At 40.4% G+C, this 17,183-nt stretch overlaps 1 long non-coding RNA gene across 4 annotated transcripts in view; it reads left to right on the forward strand.

Moving 5' to 3' along the window:
• The first annotated feature begins 3,956 nt into the window (after nt 1-3,956).
• Nucleotides 3,957-17,183, forward strand: part of LOC108166255 (uncharacterized) — a 34,397-nt gene continuing 21,170 nt past the window's right edge. For 2 of the 4 annotated variants that reach the window (XR_014089303.1, XR_014089309.1), the window contains exons 1-2: nt 3,964-4,070; nt 8,780-8,890. This is a non-coding gene — a long non-coding RNA (uncharacterized LOC108166255). Of the gene's footprint in view, nt 4,071-8,779; nt 8,891-17,183 lie in introns of all 4 variants that reach the window. The other 2 variants (XR_014089302.1, XR_014089301.1) reach the window with 2 other exon arrangements.

Consider the following 17,183-nt stretch of genomic DNA (forward strand, 5'->3'; position numbering starts at 1 on the left):
GCAGCAGACATAATAAACCCCAAAACAGAGAAAACCTCCACAAAAGACATCACCTTCACTGCATTAGTCCAATACAACGATAGATATCACAACGATGTCCCACTACTCTACTGCTCACAGATGCTGGTACATCCTGATAACCTGGATACTTTCCACATAGTGCATTAAGGTGAATTGTGCTTCCAAAATACCAAGAATATAAAATGCGTATTATTTCGAAACCTAGAAAGTTGTCTGGTCTGGGTAGTGCAATTTAAGCCAGGAAGATTAGCTCCACAATGGCAGCAGGAGTGAAAGAAACCCTCACACTAATCTTAGGGCCCCTAAAGCAGCGGCCAGATGGAAGAAGATCAAACTCTCTGTAAAGTGGACAATAAATTTGGGCTTGGTTCTCACTCGCTTAGAGTATATTTGCTGGAGCTGGGCTTGCTGTACTCCAATTGCTTGCCACATTACTGAGCCTCATCAGCCTATTTCTACTAAAGAAAGGAACAAAACTAAACCAAGCCACTGATAAAATAGTCACTAATATTTAAAAAACTTTAAAGGAACTTTTTCCTTATAAAGAAGAGGACCAGCTGGACTTTTTGTATACTCTGTTTGATTCAAAACTCAATAACAGTTCCCATGTTTTAGATTAACTAACATAAAAAGTCCTCACACTAAGTATCAGCTAGGTCTTTAAAATCTAAATCCAGACTGGGATAAACTTTAAATTACAACCTGTTTTATACTAGACAGAATAAATTCAGATCTGTTGTATCAAAGATTGCTGATGGGTCTAATAAGGCAGCAGAATTTCCTCAATCTACAGTTAAAATGAGACATTAAAAAGTTTTCACTAATAGGATCAGAGACTAAAATAATTTGAAGTTGGTAAGCATTTTCAAAAGCAGACGGCACAGAACCTGATGACAAAGACATGTTGACCAGAGCAACAATATTAGGAGAAATGATGTGAAAAATATAATTAGGGTTGGAGCACTGCTGGAGGCGATGCGAAAAACACTGCTTTTTACTTTCCATGGAAAATATAACCGACTCAAACTGCTGAAAAATATCTGAGCAAGAAGTTGAAACTGGATCTGCATCAAACTGACGAGCGTCTGAGAGCAGATCCACTCGTCAGGCTGTGGTCAAGACCACAGCTTGACTGAAATCACTCAGCCGGAAATCACTGAATACAAAAAACATTAAAACAAACTTGGTCTGTAATTAAAACAATGTTAATAGCAGTTTTTTTATTTTTGGAAATGTATAGAAACTTGAAGTTTGTCTTTTTTCCTCTTTCTCTCAGTGCATCTGACTGCACATCTGAAAGTGCCAACATTTTTATTTAACCAGGGCTGAGGTAAAGATTTGGTTTGTTTGGTTTTTAGGGCCAGAATAACCTTAGCAATGGAGTAAAAAGATCAGAAAATTTCTCAGTGCTGGAACTGGAGCACAACAGCAGATCACAAATGTCAGAGTCTTTAAAATTGGTGGGAAGACGGTCTACAGTATTAATTACCTGCATAGGTTGTACAATAGACTGAATGTTGAGGGGAGAAGTTTCCTGAGAGCCTGGTGAGTCATAACACATCGACTTCCTCAAGGTTAAGGAGAAGGACATGTACGTCCACGAACAGACTCACTGCCAGAACCTGGACACTTATGTGAACAACTCATCCAAGGAGAATAATCCCAGCACTGTGCTCTTTTTTAAACATTTCCAAAATGCTTATGTCCAATCCATGTGACAGCACCAGATCGGACGCATGTCCTTTAACCCGACCAGACCTGTCAGAGACTGGGATGGAAAGAGGTTTAGAAGGTTTTAACCCAAGGCCCAGACTCACATTAAACATGTCAAACCCAATTTTTTTACTAAAGAACAACTAAAATGGACAAATACAGCAATAAATAGAAAGACTTTAGAAGAATAAAAGTAAGGAAACAACATCAGAAAAGTCTCAGAGACTGGTGGAGTAGAAGTCAAGGGTTTGCCATACTGGGTCTGATGCTGGTGTTTTTCTTCTTGAAATATTATCATCACTGAATAATTTGGTGATCTGACTCCACTTATTTGATTATGATTATGATCAAATACAAGACAAAGATTTTAGGCAAATAATTGTTTTTGTTAACTAACTACAATCAGAATATAAATAAAATAATTTCCTTTTTTCTTTTACTGCACAGGATTGTTTGTTAGAAGAACTGAGTCTGCAGCTGCAATCTGCATGTAACCTAACTGGGAATATTTCTTTCTTTCAGTATTTAACAGAATATTGTTGTCATATTCAACCTGTAATAATATTGCAGGTTTGACATATATGTATTTCCAATGGTGCATATTTCTGAGTTTCAGTTTTCAGCTGCTTTCTGAAGATAATAGTTTAACTTGAGTGTAAACATGACAAACATGAAATTAAAATGTAAGCTCATGGTATTTGACATTTTAAATTCTACATATGCCCTGGCATAAACTCTCTGAGAAAATAATTTGCTGAACATATACAGAAGAAACTACAAAACAAAAGTATTAATCATATTACACTTGGTATTGACAGTATGGATATTCAGATCAATATGCCCCGGTATTATTAGAAGACAAACATTGAAAATGAGTTTTAAGCGTTGATGTAAAAGACTCAGCAGTATCAGCCATCTTTACTGAGAGGAAAACCACAGTTTTGTACAGGCACTGCAAAAAGTTGTTTCACTTTTATTTTCTATAGGATTTAAGAGAAACCTTGCAGCTCAAAAAGTTACAGACCCTAAATGAAGATCAGTTTTTCCACTACTCAATATAAAACATGCTCCTGGCAGTCAAATATGATTGAGAGAGATCAATAAATGCTAAAACATCAGAGTCTGATGAATCAGCAGTTAAAAGGTCAGGTCTTTTAGAGACAGTCTCTGTGATCTGAAACCAGACTTTCCATCCATGCTGTTGGCTCTCAAATAGACTGAAGGAATCAAAAATACTTTCTCTAAAATCTTTGAAAGAATGGGTATTTTAGATAATGGTCTATAGTTAGAAAACACTCCTGGGTCAATACCTTTTTTTTTTTTTCCAAGATTGGCTGCTGGTGCACAGCCTGATGAAAGGCAGCAGATTTACAATGGTTGGATCCATAGTGTGAAAGATGTCCTTAAACAGACGAGAGGGAATAATGTCCATGGGTGAGTTAGAAAGCCTCATTAGATGAACAATGTGCTTCAAAGGAGAAAGTGTCAACGGTTCAAACTTTTCAAGGCAGCAGAAGCATGAAGGGGATCCAGAGGGGTGTGAGACACCAGGACCAGAGTCAGCCTCACCACAGAGATTTTATCCATAAAAAACTTCTGAAACTTTTCACACAGAGCAGGGATTCAGCGACATTAACGAATGAGCTGCAGTATTAACCTGTTGGTCTTGATTAATAAGTGATTTTACATGCTTTAGTAACGTTTAGGTATTTGAACAGTATCTGATTTCTATCTCCTCTCTGTGCGTCTCCACTGACGTCAGAGAGGGAGTATTTTCACTCAGTCTGAGCTGAAGGGGGATTCAAGAATTTGGTCTTTAGTGGATAAGCAGAGTTCAAGGTATCAAGTACATGTAGAATTAAGAAGATCTGTGAGCTCCTCCGCCCTGAATAGAGTTAAAATGTGAGTTACTGGACACACATTATATGTTACAAGATCCATAGCATTCCCTCCTCCTACACATCCCAGTTGTAAACAATACAGGCAAATGATCAGAGAGTAGAGTTTGTCTGACTTTCACAGTGCAGATGTTTAGCTTGTAGGACAACACCAGATTTAAAAGAGTCTTCTCTGACAGGTGGCACCTGCTAATAAGCCGCGTGTGAGGAGGGGTAAAAATAAGTATAAAAACAGGTACCCCAACATTATTTTTATTTTTCTATCCTCCTTTCTGTTTTAACTTCTTTAGTGTTTACTTATTCGGTGCGATTGCACATACAACCACTAGGGGCGCCTGTCGCATTGGTGACATAGAGAAGGTTTGGCATACAGAAGAAGAATAAAGCTTGTTATGCTAATGGAGGCTCGATGTGTGTCTGATTTTTTCTGAATCACAGGTCAGTAAAAATGTATTTTGATGCATATGTATTGGTGTCCTTTAAGAGTTGAAGAGGTTGTTGAATCAAGAGTCAACTTGTGAGTCACTTTATGCAGTTTGTGATTGGTATTGTGGGGAAAGGGGGGTATATTTCTGGAGGCTAATTAATGCTAATGCTAGCGGACTTTCCGCATGTGCTAAGCTAGTTGAGAAACAGCTGAAGGATCTCTGAATTCACTTTGAACTTATTGTATTTTGCACTTTTCGAAACAGTTCTCACATAAAATACTTTATTTTTGGTAATTTGTGTGGTTGTTTGTAAAATTAACATTTCTTTATGAGTTATTGAAAAAACCCCATCATTTTATGACATTTGGTGAGCAAGTAATGGCTTCCTGTATGTGAAGCTTAGTAAAGAGATACAGCATTAAAGGAGCATTTCACCTTTTTCAGTTTTGTAGTTATTTTTTGTGAAAGAGATAAAATATTGTTATTCTGTGAAAACAATGACTACAATTAAAAGCTAAAATGCTGGAATATTCAATAAAAGTTGTAAAAGCTATTAAAATAGTTAAAAGCAAAGTTATGTATTTTTATTTTCATAGAAAAATGTAAGATGGAAGTTGAATGTCTGTGTCTTATATTTTCCATATCACAACTTTACATGTTGAACAGAATTACCACATTAGCCTCAGCCGGTAACACACGATTAAAGGTATTATGGACTTACAGACACATAATGCCATTTTGTAGCACAATCAAGTAACTATGTTACCTTCAGTTGTTATAAAAATTGTGATTTCAAATGTCACAATTTGATGCCTTAAATGTGGTCTCTGTCTCTTTAAGAAGCTCCTGTTCTTTCTGCTTTTAGCATTTATATTGTAATTTCAATTTGCGCGTCCTATGGCCAATGGAAACACAGCTGCTGTTGCTGTTATCTCTCCTTTTCTGAGGACACCACTGTTCGACTGGTCTGCCTCTGAACACACCCACTCCTGCTATCTGGCTGCTTAACTGTGAGTGTATGTATCCGTTTCTGGAAGGCATTGTTTCATGTAGGAAGCAGATCACTGAAGCGTCGCTCGGCCAGGCAGCCGCCGGCAGTGAGGCTTTGTAGTAAAGCGCGGCAGTAACAGGCAGCTTTACAGCCCGGAGCATTAATTCCTGGTGACACAGAGCTGCTCTGCAGCTTCTAATGGCCGCTGTACAGCTGTCAATACGCACTAATTACATACAGGACCAGTGTTACTGTGCTTCATCAGTTTTATCCTCTGTGTCATTGTGTGGCGCAATAAAAGAAAAACAATACAATGAACTTCTTCCGATGCTGCACTCATCTCTGCAGCTTTCAGGGGAGGAAAAAACCTCAAAGTGTGTTTTCTCCCCCCCACCCCCCTATTTTTACCGCGGCGCTACCTGAGCAGAGCTTCTCTTTTTTTGTTAGTAATACCATCTCAGTGCTGTATTTTTCTCCTGTTTCGCTTCACTTCTCCAGATGTGGTATCAAAAGTCGACGTTCTCCTCCGCTTCCTGCCAAACTTTCCCTTTGATTCTTAACTCTGTCTGCTCCTCACATTCTGCCTCCTGCTTATGTCACGCCACATTATCATGCAAACTTCTACTTGTTTTTAAAGTGTCACTTTTGACTCAAGTTAAAGAGAAAAAAAAAAATTACAACTCCGTATTTCAGTCTGAACTTTTAAACCAGCTGGCGGTATTCCCATGTTGGCCATTAAAGCGATGCCGTGCTGAGGGTGGTGAAAAACATCTCCTCCAACTCTGAGCTGCCACAACGGATGCTGTCATAAAGCGCCGCGCAGGACTCAGCAACCAGCATCATAGTAGTAGTTTTCTTATTGTTTCTTTACCTCAGACGAGCCGCCTGAGAAACGTTCATGAATATTTCCTTTGCTTAAAAATCTGCCTTCAGTGCACAAAAGGCTGCTCAATAAATCAATCCCAAACTGTAGCTGGGGGGCAGTGAACATAGTTAAAACAATAAAATTCAACTTGAGCACTGCAGTGCAGCTATTGATTTTAATCCAGTGTTCGTCCGTTAATCAATCATCTCTTAGCAGAATTAATTCCTGCTTCTTTATTGCACGGGGTGGTCAGCTGCACGGCGAGAAGTCAGACCACTTCTGAAGTCCTTTTGTTTTGTCAAAGCTGCTGGACAAGTGTTTCATTGCGCTTCTTATTGATCTCCTTTGAATTAAAAAGAAAAATACGCGCTAAGAACCTTATTCAGCTCCATGAACCTGAGAAAATATCAAAAATTGATTTTCTTGGGATTCAGAAGAGTTGGTCTCTTTGGTTAAACCTTAAATGTCAGATTGTAGAACCAGAAACCCATTTCTTGAAAGACCTTATGGGAAAATGGTGGATTGATGCCTAGACATGCAGGAAATGTGCGTGAAATTTTTCTATTTTTTTTTAAGTAAAAGCAGTAATTAGGTGCAATAGATAATTATTTTTTCCTGTGTGTGAGCCAAATGAGAGGGAGTGTGTTTACAGTGTTATCAGTATTTTACCTTCACCTTCTTACTCCAGGGGGGTTGAATCAGGAAGGGCATCCAGTGTAAAATATCTACCAAGTCTGTGTGCACGCAGCGGGTGAGTGGAGAGACGGTGGTGTCTCATGAGTTTGAGCTGACCTCTTTTAGAAGGTGGGATAGATTCCTCAGAGTAAGAAAGACAGCTGCTTCAGTTTAGCTAAAACATCTCAAACTCAGGCTGATTATGGGTAGGAAGAGAGACTTTCAGCTGCTTCCATTCACTGCAGTGGCTCTCAAAAGTCCCAGTGAAAATGTCAGATTTTATCACCCAAAAAAGGTATTGGCTTTTAACTGTATCGTTATGTCCGCATGTGTAAGTCGCCTTGGTTAAAAGCTTCTGCCAAATGCATGAACATAATCCATAATACCTTTAATGTAAAATATATCCTGAACATTTTATATTTTGTGAGTTAAATATGAATAATGAAGCTGGAATACTAGATAGATCTAGATAAAGTAGAATATGTTTTAAATGCCCATTAATATAGTGAACTGATGTTTGCAAACCCTTATTGTTAATATGATTTTTTGTTGACAGTTAATGAAAACACAATATTTAAGATATTCTAATATTACATCAAACCAATGAAAACTAATCTTAAAACAGAAATGTGAGTTTAATGAAAAGTATGTTTGATACCTGCATAAAGGTCGTGACTTGTAATCTGACACACTCATTGGAACACAAATTAAAATTTATTGAGATGTACATTAATGTGTGCACACCGTTAAACTAATACTTTCTCAAAAACCTTTAGTGGACTCTGAGTTAACCGCATCTTAAGAAGTGGTGTTTATTATTTGTAATCCTCGTTGCTTCTCTTCGCCTGTCTATCCGCTCCTCTCTAACACTGCAGAAGTTTTTTTCTCCAAATGTAACGACATTGCTTCTCAGTAACTTTTGGCCAAGTTCTCAGCAGCCTTGTCCACAATTTCTTTCATGTTTTACATATTCCTTGATTTTTTTAACACCATAATGAATAAAAACTATTGCCTGGACACAATTGAAAAGGAAAAGTTGTAAAAAAAAGATGGTGTAACTGGGAAGTGATTGTAGCAAACAGGATCCGGGAGTCTTTGTGTGATTGCTTCATTCAGACATCCGGCTCATATAAAACATTTCATTTTGTGCATGTTATCTTGGAGTGGGGAGAGAGTCTTTGCACTCCATGATTGGATTAGCAGACCTATGCCCGGGGAGCGGTGTGATACATCCCAGAAATCTAATTTGATTGTCAAAGCTTGGGAGAGTGTGCTTTCTTATCTTGCTTGGTGCTGGACTGAAGTACAGGCATTAAAAAACAGAGAAGAGTCTGCGTTCGAGCTCCATTGATCTCATTCAAATTGAAATAGGCCTGAGCTCCTAACAGCAGCCTTTACCTCCCACCTGTAAGCCCACCAACAGCGGCGGGAGCAGTTAGGCTCACACCAAGGCTGTCAACACTCCTCGGCCTGAAGCTGCTCTTCCCCTCCAGCGCTGTCAACATGGCAGAAATCTGACAGTAGCAGCAAAAATAAAAAGGAGGCCTTTTAAAAACTCGGTTGTAGGAATGTCAGGTGTGGGCTGATGGACGTGGCTGACGGTGCACACGCATGGAGGATGAGCATCAGCAGACACAACAAGCTCTTTATTAGGAGCTCATGTCTGTGTGTCTGCTTATTTAAGCAATTATGTGGTCAGTCCATCACGAAACAGCAACACGATGCCTGTGGTGCTTCAGGTCAGGAGCTCCAGCTCCATCAACCTGCAACTGTTTGTTAAAAATACTGTAATTATTAAAGGTTCAGTGAATGCACTGCACTGACCTGGCAGAGCACGTTTACTGGCTGATTTAGTTTGTCTGGACTTTTTATGGCCTGAACTGCTTTGAACAGAATCCAGTAGAAAACAAAAGTTTTACAAAACTGTTATTGTTTCTGCATTTCCTGTCAACCATTAATTTTTCCTAAACTCAAAACAAATCAAGGAACAAGCTTTACAGAATAAAAACTTTGAAACTTTGATCTGTTTAATGAAGAAAATTTGGATTATTTACTAATCACCTGAATAAGCAGGTTAACGTTTAAAATCACTGATACACAGATTCCAGTGAGCAAACCAGAACAAAACAGTGGATTATTATTGTGCAAAAATTTAAACTGCCCTCATTTTTCTGTGTTTACTTCCCAGGGACCCAAACTTTCTCAAAGTGTCCTTCATTTTGTCCGAGTCCACTCCATGTAACGCCGTCTTCTCTCCGCTTCCCAGGCAGGAGCTGATTCTACATCCTCAACAACAGTAGTGAGTTCCCTTCCACTAATATACTTATTGCCTTGATACGTTTAGCACTTGTGCTAATTTTGAAAATATTCAGTGAATCTTTATCTGCCCTTAACTTAGTTTTCTCTGTATGATTTCTAAAGAGCTATTTCAAGTGTTTTTTTGTAAACATGCTGTTAAAGGTTTAGATATTAACTATTCTTCAAGTAGTTAGACTTTTATATTCATGCTCTTTTGACGTGAGTGTAGACTGTTTATGCATCAGTTCCTTTTCCTCTCTTCTTCTTTTGACTTAATGGCTGTTTTCAGACTGATTTCAGTGCATTACTGCCACCACTAGATGGACAAATAGATCTAGAGAATAGACATCCTTTCTCTCCTGGTGCAGTCTCGCCTTTTTTCCCCAATAACTTTATTTAAAACAAGAAATGTACAGGAATAAAATGAAGCACAATAGAGAACCATTTAGTACAATATCTGAGAGCATTATACAACATTTAAATAATTTAAACATTTAATTGGTGCTTGAAGGTTGTAGTCTTTCAACGTAGATACAATTTAAATTTGGTTTAGCGCATTAGCATTAGCTTCTGCTAATTACATTATAGCAACATTATCAGAACTAATGTTTATGATTGGAGTTAGTTGCACTAACCCTAAAGCTTTTAGCTTTAAGTTATTGATGTCCACCACCTCTTAACAACATCTTTAAAGAAAAGTAAAGTTTTTCTTTTCTTGTCCTAAAAGCAGAAACTACGTAGAGACTGTACAGTAGGCTGATACAGAAAGAACCGCTGCTAATCGAGCACAAAGCAGCAATTTGGTGCTTCTATATTTAACTGTAGAGCAAAAGCAGAAGAAATCTGTGGTGGTTCAGCTGCTTTTTATGGCCCTGTTGTTTAACTGGTCTTTAGTGTTAAAACATCTCTGGAGCTTTTGCATTCATCTAGTCTCCAAAATTCAAAATAGATTTATGTTTCAGCGATTATTTCATCTTCACAGCTGTCTGCATTGAAGATTAGATTTTTACTACATGTAAAAATCTATTTTTCCTGCTGATAAACTGATAAATGTCTTTTGAAGGTTATCCCTTGAGCTTAAGAGGCTGAAATAAAGAGAACAACTTTCTAAATCCGTCAAAAATCTCTAATTTACCGAATATTCTCCAGAACTGAAACTCAACAAAAAAAATAGAATCTTCATACAAGTCTGTGAAGATGTTACTTTACGGAATAAAATCCTGAGTCGTTCAGGTCATTTTTATTGCCCTGCCAAGCTCATTAACTGCTAATGTTTGTTTGCCTCATCCCCATTAAAGCTTTGTTCCAGAGCAAATGGGCTTCACCGATTGATGCTGCTAGTTTCAACACTCGACATCAGCCCCCGACACAGAAAGGTTCGACTGTGAAAAGCTTTTATATGACAAATGGTATATCACAGAGGAGTTCTGATTCCGTCTAAATCAAAGCCTCCTTTTGATTCCCTTCAGTCTTACCTTTTGTTTGATGTCAGAGTTTAGAAAGAAGACTAAAGCTTGAGCCTTCATTTTCTTTCCTGAAGCCTCTTCGCCTGACAAGTGCTGCAACTTTGCCATATTTTTTCCACTGCGTTTTCACTCAGTAATTAATGAATGGCAGCGTGTCCTGTCCTGATGCAACCTAATAGATCGATCTCCTGATGCATGCAATGGCCGAGCAGTAAAAGGTCAATACAGTGTCGCGTTTTATGCAATACCTGGTGAAGTTGTATACAATTATTGAACCCTGTTGGGGACAGAAAAACAAATCCATCCATCCATCCATCCATCCATCCATCCATCCATCCATCCATCCATCCATCCATCCATCCATCCATCCATCCATCCATCCATCCATCCATCCATCCATCCATCCATCCATCCATCCATCCATCCATCCATCCATCCATCCATCCATCCATCCATCCATCCATCCATCCATCCATCATCCATCCATCCATCCATCCATCCATCCATCCATCCATCCATCCATCCATCCATCCATCCATCCATCCATCCATCCATCCATCCATCCATCCATCCATCCATCCATCCATCCATCCATCCATCCATCCATCCATCCATCCATCCATCCATCCATCCATCCATCCATCCATCCATCCATCCATCCATCCATCCATCCATCCATCCATCCATCCATCCCTCCATCCATCCATCCATCCATCCATCCATCCATCCATCCATCCATCCATCCATCCATCCATCCATCCATCCATCCATCCATCCATCATCCATCCATCCATCCATCCATCCATCCATCCATCCATCCATCCATCCATCCATCCATCCATCCATCCATCCATCCATCCATCCATCCATCCATCCATCCATCCATCCATCCATCCATCCATCCATCCATCCATCCATCCATCCATCCATCCATCCATCCATCCATCCATCCATCCATCCATCCATCCATCCATCCATCCATCCATCCATCCATTCATTCATTCATTCATTCATTCATTTTCTTCCTCTTATCCGGGGTCGGGTCGCGGGGGCAGCAGCTTCAGAAGGGAGGCCCAGACTTCCCTCTCCCCAGCCACTTCTTCCAGCTCCTCCGGGGGAATCCCAAGGCGTTCCCAGGCCAGCCGAGAGACGTAATCCCTCCAGCGTGTCCTGGGTCTTCCCCGAGGCCTCCTCCCGGTGGGACGTGCCCGGAACACCTCACCAGGGAGGCGTCCAGGAGGCATCCTTACCAGATGCCCGAGCCACCTCAACTGGCTCCTCTCGACGTGGAGGAGCAGCGGCTCTACTCTGAGTCCCTCCCGGATGACCGAGCTTCTCACCCTATCTCTAAGGGAGAGCCCAGCCACCCTGCGGAGGAAACCCATTTCGGCCGCTTGTACCCGTGATCTCGTTCTTTCGGTCATGACCCAAAGCTCATAACCATAGATGAGGGTGGGAACGTAGATCGACCGGTAAATCAAGAGCTTCGCTTTTTGGCTCAGCTCTCTCTTCACCACGACGGACCGGTACAGCGCCCGCTTCACGGCAGACGCTGCCCCAATCCGCCTGTCGATCTCCCGTTCCCTTCTTCCCTCATTCGTGAACAAGATCCCCAGATACATAAACTCCTCCACTTGAGGCAGGACGACCCCCCTGACCCAGAGTTGTATACAACTCCGGGTCAAATGAATCATTAATTTTCGATTTAATAAAAAAAAAGCAACTTTATTTATCCCAAAGGGAAATTGAATAACACATATCATCCAAGCCTTAATAATATTAATAATAATAATTAATTATTAACATCTAAACCAGCCTGGTGCTGCTCTTTTGACTTGTACCTGACTGGGGTCGGAGCTGCTGGGTAAATACTAAATAGTAAAAGAAAGACGATTCAAATTTAGACTGGTGGCCATTTACTGTTTCTTTTAACTTTGTGTAAAGAAAAGCAGGTGAAGAAATACTGTCTTATATACATTATTACCAGTGAATCAACCAGTGCAACAATTTTAAACTAAAAAAATGTAAAATGTTGCTGCTCCTTGTATGACGGGGACCATAGATCTCCCAGGTCTCACCTATAGGTCACTAACAACAGCAGAGGGAACAAACTGAACCACATTTGTCTCTGCACCACTTGGAGGAGTTAGGGTTTTATAGGACTTCCTGGCAACATGCTTGCCACCATTAAACCATCAAGATCATTTATTTTGTGCTTCACAGCGTGATAAAGTTCATTCTGTACTTGGAATACAAGAGAAATACCAGAATTCCAGGAATGAACTCAAACTTTACTGGGATCTGAGTTGTTTTATGGTTATGCGGAGGATCTGCACAATCTGAGTTTTTCTCATGCCTTTTTTAATAAAAATAGTAAATAAAGATAATCTAGCATTTCCTTGTTTCAGCCCAGCTGATTTCAGCTGATGGCTGATTAACAGGTCTTTACTGAACTGCAATCTCCTGAACCAGGAGCATTAAAGCGGAGAGACATCTGGAACATGCAGGGCAGTGCGCCATGAGGATCAGCTGTGGACTAAAATAATCCAAAATATTAATTCACAAGAGTCAACTCCCAGATTTCCTAAATGATAAAATTGACCTCTAACCCCTCCAGAATCAATGTGAATGTTATAACCGGCTGAATTTTAATAACAGAAACAGATACAGAGATCTGTGTAGGGATCTCCAGGCTGGAGCAGATCAATGATGAATGAGAACTGTTTCATGAATCAGTCAACTTCTAGGAAAACCGGCACGAGACCTGGACACATGTTCACATTAACCAGAACAAACACCAGACTGAGACTACAAAACAAAGTCTGGAGTCTACCTCAGTGCAGCTCAAACTGGTGTAGATGAACTGTATTCAGGTCGTCAATATCTCATTATCACAGGATGGAAAGACGATGTGCAGAACATGCTGATGGCAGTCCAATCCTGGAGGTATTTGGGCTGAGTGGAAGCTATAATGGCCCTGCAAACATTCCTCAGGCTGGAGGAAATGGAGCTCTTGTTAGGAGTTATTTCTCAGCAGCACGTTAATGACCCTCGGTTCTCTTGTGAGTGATTACAGCAATGGTGCTCAAAACAGATTCAGTGTTTGTGTTCATGAGACCAGAGAACACATTATGCACTGGCCAGTTTCCATCCATATGCAATAAAACCTGTTTGAAATTGACCACAATTTGTAATAGTGATTATGTATAGTGAGGAGAAAAAAATGGGTGATTAAAAGATAGAAGCAAAATTAGATTTCTTGTACATGGTTCTCAACTGGACAACGGTGGCCAGCTCTCCCCAGGTCAGGAGTCTTCCCCAGGAAAATGCCTGTATTTCAGGCTCTAGGTGACATTTCTCTTAAGGCTGAGATCAGTCACCTACTGAGGAAGCTCACTTTGTCAGGTTCGATCCGCATCTAACGACCACAAGGAAGGGTCAGAACGCAGACAGACTGGCAAATGGAGAAACTTTGCTTTTAGGCTCAGGTCTTTCCTGACCACAACAGACCAGAGCTGTTGGAGTTCAACTTGCATTGGGAACAAATTTCAAGGTGATCTTAATGTGTTTTATTAAAATATGTTTGCACAATCTTATTCAGAAATTTCTTAAACAACTCTGGTCATTTGAATGTAGCTTTATTGTTGTGTGGTGGTTTAATTCACAGACGAAACCCGACCCAAATCTCCAGTCAGTCTACAGGCTGTTCTCTGAAATCAGCTGTTTGGTGTTCAGGATTGGCTTCTTTGTCCTTTGTGTCTCTGTGTTGTCCTGGCAAACTGTCCAGTGTCCCCCATGTCCTGCCAATTGTTCCCTGGAGACGAGAACCAGAACCACACAGCCATGCAAGAACTCATAATGTATAGAACATAGATGCCAGGTAGGTAGATATTTTGGTTTGGTAACTTCAAATTAAACAATCGAGACAGAAATCAGCCTTAGCATGAGTGTCTCTCTTTCAGTTCAGTTTGTTAAATGCCATCTGGAGGCACTTTACAAAAATCAATTCAATCTCACACACATTCCAAATTATTCCAGTTATCAGCAGTACAGTATGCGCAATTCATTAGTGAGAGCAGTTTAAAGTGTTTCTGTTTAGGGAAACCCAGAATATTTCTAGATGTTCAGCATGTAATCAAGATTGTTGCCTTTATTTTACTACCTTAACAAAAATGTTTTGCTTGTTTACCCATGAACACCACTGAACTTACACTGTCCTCTTCATGAACCTTTTTTCCTTGAGCCTGCGTGTTTGCGCGTGTGTGTGTGTGTGTGTGTGCGTGCGTGTGTGTGTGCGTGGGTGTGTGCGTGTGTGTGTGTGTGTGTGTTTGTGCGTTACTGCAACCAAAGGGGTCTCATAGCCAGACTGAAGGGCGTTGGCCCAAACGTTCCCTGCTGACTGGAGCCAGTGCTGGTTCCCGGTTCTGAAGGTCTGAACAGATGGGTTTGTCGGGGCGGAGTGCTGATGTTCATGGCTGGCTGACTCAACGCCACAGGGCGCAGGAACCAGTCTTTTGGAGGGCTTATTTTGCATTTCCTCTTTGACTTTTAAAAAAATATATTTTTATGTTTATCATGTTGCGGCTGTCAAACAGCAGGCTATGATTATGAAAAAGTAATTATGATGTGTCCGACTGAGCACATCATAGAAAAGTGCCACCAACCAGTAAAATTAGTTTCAGTCCAAATGGAGTGACACTGCGCCGTCGGCTGCATTAGCAGAAAGCATGTGAATGGAAGTTCAGTGCTTACTGTATACATCCATCATTCATTTATCTAAGGCGGGTGAGAGAAACCCGCCACCACTGAGAGAGAAAATGTGGAAGGAATAAATATGATTTCCATCAAAAGAAGCTCAGGCAGCAGCAGCATGAAATAATTAGTGAGTGGCAGAGCTCCGCCGGGGCTGGGGCTCTGTGAGAGGCTGCGATTCCCCATGAGGACAGCGGGCCCTAAGCCACGCAGTTCAACTCATTAGCAGTTGACAAAACAAAACACATTAAAAAGCTAATCAAAACGTGCTCGACGAGCAGCACAGTAAAAGGAAATTAATTAGGTTAGTTTGGATCGAGTGTCGGCCCTCTTCCCTGATTGAAATATCTGGATTTTTCTCTCCACCCACTCCAAAATTTTGATTACAAAAATTCCAGATCTTTTTCATTTTTATGCATACTAATAATTTGGGATAAAACCAGACACTTTTTCATCTTGGTTTTGGGAGTTAGAATTTCTAGAATGCCAACAACTAAGTAGAAGGGAGGCTGGAGGACGCGATGCGGAGGAAGAAAAAAACAAAATGTGAATCGAGATGTTTCATTGTAAATTAAAATAACTCTGTTTTTTATGTATCCCATCCTCCTTAACGTGTACAACACCACACATCAGTAAGGTGTGGTACAGTGGGACTGGTGAAGCTCCATGCAGAGCGGGGAGTTAAGTGTTGCACAGTCCAGTCACAACCCCAACTTTAATGCATCTTAGACACACAAACCTGAATCCATAGCAACACGTCGTATTACCACAGACTCGCAAGCAAACATGTCGTCTTCTTTGGTTCCCACCCCAGTGCCTGTTAGGTTGTGTTGATTTAAGACCCGAATGCAGTGAGGCAGAGATGGTGAATAGATTTGAAGTTTTAATAAAACTGAAGAGCAAAATACAAAAATGGCAAAGAACGTGAGGAGCCAGAGTAGAACAAAAAGCCAGCAGAGAGAAACAGGGAAGTAACGGGTTTAAATAGCAGGAACTAGCCAGAAGTGAGAGGAGAATAAGTGCATAAGTACTGGGAGAGTGAATACTGGAACAAAGAACCTGGGCTGGTTAGTTACTGGTTTGCAGTGTGATTGGAGAGAGCAGCAGGCAGACTGAAGAGAGAAAGAAAGTGACACAGGGTGCAAAGGAAACAAGTCTGACACTAAAAAATGACTAGACATAAGAAACGGCTAGACTAGAGTAACAAAGAAATACACAAGAAATATTTAAACATATCGAAGTGGAATGAATAAGAAAGGTCTAAAGTAAAACAGAAACAAGACTGGATTAATCAAAGAGACTGTTTTGGGACAAATGAACATTAACCCTAAATTATCTTATCAACACTGGCATAACTATCTCTTTTTCTACCTGTTGTTATCATAAGATAATACTGCTTGTCCTCTTTTGGTGATTATCTCATCTACACTTAATGTCTTGATATATAATGAAGCAAAAGAAAACATCATCCAGCATATAGATAAAAGTCACACAGACAGAGAGAAACAAAGTGTTTGTTTAATCCAAGCCGAAATAATGCAGCATTTTCTCTCCCTGCAGGCAGAAACATAAGAAGCTGGTTCTGTGACAAACATCGATATCATTAGAATTCAAAGCAGAGTCAAATCATTTACAGCTGTTCAGACTTAATCACATGCATTATCATTTACACACGGATGGTTTTTCAAGTATAAGCCACATTAGCAAATATCAAGTGACATTTAAAAATCCAGTTCTCTGTTTAGGAAAGGAATATGAAGAGATTCACTTGTGATGCAACCTTAATGCTGTTATGTAGAACAATGGAAAGGGACAAAGATGACCTTGTTATGGTGAAAGAGAGGTTTTTACTGTTGAGGCAGGTGCGGAGCTATGAGGGGGGTGGGGGCTGGGGTGCGGGTGCCCCCTGGCCCGGGCACGGTCCATGTACAACTGATGCCTGTAGTTTTGTCATCTATTTTCACATAAACAGATCTCTGAAGATCAATAATTTCTATCAAATTACATTGACTGCTGGAACCTAATTCATCTGCAAGGAATCCTCCGTCAGGTGCTCCAGTAACCGCCTGGTAACAC

This window comes from Poecilia reticulata, chromosome 1 (assembly GCF_904066995.2).
Source record: "Poecilia reticulata chromosome 1, P_reticulata-male-v2, whole genome shotgun sequence".
Taxonomy (NCBI): Eukaryota; Metazoa; Chordata; class Actinopteri; order Cyprinodontiformes; family Poeciliidae; genus Poecilia; species Poecilia reticulata.